The sequence below is a fragment of the Fukomys damarensis genome, unplaced genomic scaffold, assembly GCF_012274545.1.
Source record: "Fukomys damarensis isolate Sample0158 unplaced genomic scaffold, DMR_v1.0_HiC HiC_scaffold_19, whole genome shotgun sequence".
Classification (NCBI taxonomy): Eukaryota; Metazoa; Chordata; class Mammalia; order Rodentia; family Bathyergidae; genus Fukomys; species Fukomys damarensis.
Window position 1 is genome coordinate 58,237,182 of NW_022900931.1, and position 3,654 is coordinate 58,240,835.

The 3,654-nt window shown below is 45.6% G+C and overlaps 1 protein-coding gene across 1 annotated transcript in view; it reads left to right on the forward strand.

The window, feature by feature from the left end:
* Nucleotides 1-3,654, forward strand: part of Ryr1 (ryanodine receptor 1) — a 123,215-nt gene that overhangs the window by 15,606 nt on the left and 103,955 nt on the right. The gene's annotated exons all lie outside the window — the stretch shown is intronic.

Below are 3,654 nucleotides of genomic sequence, written 5' to 3' on the forward strand. Positions count from 1 at the left end.
GGAGAACCTGCGCCTGTGTGAGTCTCAGGGCACTGGACAAATCTGGGAGGCCAGGCTTGGGGAGAAGTCAGGCTGAGTGGGGTGAAGCTGCCGACTCGGGGGCCATATCTGAGGTGGGGGAGATTTGGGGTGGAAGGAGAGAACTAGAGTGGGGTGTGAGTGGAGGTACAGGGCCAGAGTTTGGTCTTAGGACGCGCAGGAGGAGAACGTAGGGAGGGTCCTCAGCCAAGGCTCAAGGGCTGAGAGTCTTAGAATGTGGAGGGAAGAGGTGCAAGAATTCGGAAGTGGGAGGAGCCGAGAGGTCTGGGGATAGTGACCTGGACCACAGGGATCTGATGCTTTCCTCAGCAGAGGGGAGCCTGTCCACTCAAAGGCCTCTAAACCGGCTTCCTCCTGTCCAAGCGCTCCTAGTCTCCTGGGGGAGAGAGATCCCCGTAAAGAACAATAGTAACTATTGAACACACAGGCTAGACTTACTAGAGTATATGCTAGGCAGAACAGTTCCAGTACAGAGCAGGTGCTACGTAAGTGTGAATGTTTACAGTATTCCTGTCTTGAATTGAGCTCCCACTGTATGCTAAGGGCTTTATGTACCCATGCAGACTGTAATGCCCAAGCTACAGATGGAGACACTGAAACTCAGAGAGATTAAGTAACAGTTATCTACTCAACGAGTGTGCCAGCTGTACACAAAATAGACAAAAATCTCTGTCCTTACAGAGTTCACATGGCAGGAGGAGGCAGATAAGTGCTATGGAGAAAAATAAATCAGGGAAGAGGGAGGGAGTGCTGGGATTTTGTTATTGAAAATAGAGTGCTTGAGCAGGGTGATCTGAGGAAGAGAAAGAGCCAGCTGTAAATGGAACAGGGGTGGCAGTTGGTAGAAGGGAGAGCACGTGCAAAGGCCCTGAGGAGGGAATGTGCTCAGCATGTTCCAGAAAGAGCAAGAGGTGACTGGAGCAGAGTGACCATGGAAGAGTGAGAGGAAATGAGAGCAGAGAGGTGACAAAAACCAGGGCATGGTGAGGTCTTTGGTTTTGGGCGTCACTATTAAGTCTTCTAAAGTCACAGGAAATTAGTGGCAGAGCCAGACTATGTGATTCCAGTTTGGTTGTGCTCTTTACCTGAATGTACTTCCTGTCTTACTAGAGCCATGGGCCCATGGGTGGAGATACAGTAGCCCCCCACCACATGGAATAGGTTCCAAGACCCCCATGGGGTGCCTGAACCCTCAGATAATGCCAAACTGTGTATACTGTTATTTCCCATACGCACATACCCAAGATAAAGTCTAATGTATAAGTTAGCACAGTAAGAGATTAACAACGATAACTAGTAGTAAAATTGGACAACTATTACAATATACTGTAATAAGAGTTATGTGAATGTGATATCTCTATCAAAATGTGGACTATCTCCCATTTAATGTTTCTGGATTGCGGGTGACAGGATAACTAAAACTGCAGAAAGTGAAACCACACACAAGGGTGGGAACCACTGTGCAAAATGACCCTAGCGGAATCCTTTGTAATGGCCCGAGACTGTAAACAGCGCAAATGTCCAACAGCAGCACTAGGATGGATCCATAAATACAACATAGCCCAGCACGAAAGTGACAATGAAGAGAAATAACAGCCACACACAACAATGTGCTTGACTCTGAAAACAATAATCCACAGGCAAAAGAACACTTTTGAGTATCTCAAGTTCAGAAGCAGGCAGCACTCAACTGTTTACGGATGTGTGTGTGTGTCTGTGTGTGTGTGTGTGTGTGTGTGTGTGTATGTGCACACATCCAAAAACAGGAAAGCAAGGAAGGGCTTTCTGAACAAGTCAAAACAATGGTTATCCCTGGGGAGGAGGGGGCCGGGGATTTAGCTCAGTGGTTCTGCTGCCTGCCTTGCAAGCACAAAGTCTTGAGTTCGATCCCTGGTACGGGGTGGGGGGAGGATGAAATTAGAACTAGTGAGGAGGGCTGCATGGACCAGGGGCGTGCAGGAGGCTTCTGACTGATTGACACGTTCTCTTTCTGGACTTGGGTCACAGTTACACAAGTGTTCTGTAGATTTTTTTCCCCAGTACTGACAGCCCTGAGGACAGAACCCAGTACTCTGCACTGAGTTTTATCCTAGCTCCCTCTCACTCCTTTTTGAGACAGGGAAAAGTTGCCAGGCTGGGCTTGAACTTGCTATCCTCATGCCTCAGCCACCTCAAATGCTGGGATTACAGGCATGCACCACTATGCCTTGCTGGATTGGCAAAAAATTTACATTGTTTGCTGTGAGCATGGGATCCCATCTGAGGTTGAACAAGGCAAAGCTCTGCCTTCTTATTTCTGCTCTCATCCTGTAAACAAGTGTCCTTTGTGCAGTATACTTACTTCCATGTATTTTAGCAGTTTTGTCCTTTTGTTCAGTTCATTGTTTAAAATGACTCCCAAGTGCTGCAATGTAAACTGGGTGCAGGAACATATGCTTGTCATCCCAGAACTTTGGGAGACTAAGGCAGGATAGAAATTCAAGCCCAGCCTTGGCAATTTAGCAAGATTCTGTTTCAAAATAAAAAGAGACTAAGGATGTAGTATAAAAATTCTGAATTCAATCTAAAAAAAAAAGGTTGGCATGTGCCTCATCAAGGAGATATATGTTAGAGTTAATAAGTTCATTTTGGTACGAATTATAGTGCTATAGGCTATGAATTTAGTGCCAATGAATCAATAATATAAATTACATAAATGTCTTTAAGCAGAAATACACATCAAACAAGTTGTGTTAGTTATGTTTCCATCGCTGTGACAAAATACCACAAACAATTTTTGGCTTCCAGTTTCAGAGGTTTCAGCCTGTGGTTAGCTGGCTCCACTGCTTTTAAGCTTGTGGTGAGGCAGAACCTTATGGTGGAAGGTGTGACAGAGGAAAGCTGCTTACCTCATGGCAGCCAGGAAGCAGAGAGAAAAGGAAAGAGACAAGAAGTGGCTGGGAACCAAATATAGTCTTCAAGGTCATGCCCCTGTGTTCCACTCCCTTCAACTAGGCCCCACCTCCTGTTTCTACCACCTTCTAATGATACCATCAAATTATGTTATCAGCGGATTGATGAAACTGGAGTCATGACAATCCAATCACTTTCCCAAAGCCCATTAGCACAACTAAGCCATCATCACAATGAACCCTTTGGGGGGCATATTAGATTCTGGCCATAATAGCTATGTAATGATTGACTGATGGAAATTTGTGAGTAGAAGCCAGGTATTGTAGTGTGTACTTGTAGTGGCAGCTATGTGGGAGGCTGAGGCAGGAGGACTTCTTGAGTCTAGGAATTTGGGGCTAGCCTATCAATGTAGTGAGAACTTGTCTCTTTAAAAAATCATGACCATGGGCTGGGGATTTAGCTCAGCAGTTCAGTGGCCTGCCTTGCAAGTGCAAGGACCCAAGTTCAATCCCCAGTACCAAAAAATAAAAAATAATAGAATAAAAAATAAAAAATCATGACCAGATCTGGGCATGGTGGCACATGCCTGTAATCCCAGCACTCTTGGGAGGCTGAGGCAGGAGGATCGATGCAAGACCAGCCTGGGCTACATAGCAAGTTCCAGGTCAGTCTCAATTACATGGAGAGACCCTGTCTCAAAAAACCAAAAATAAATAAATAAAA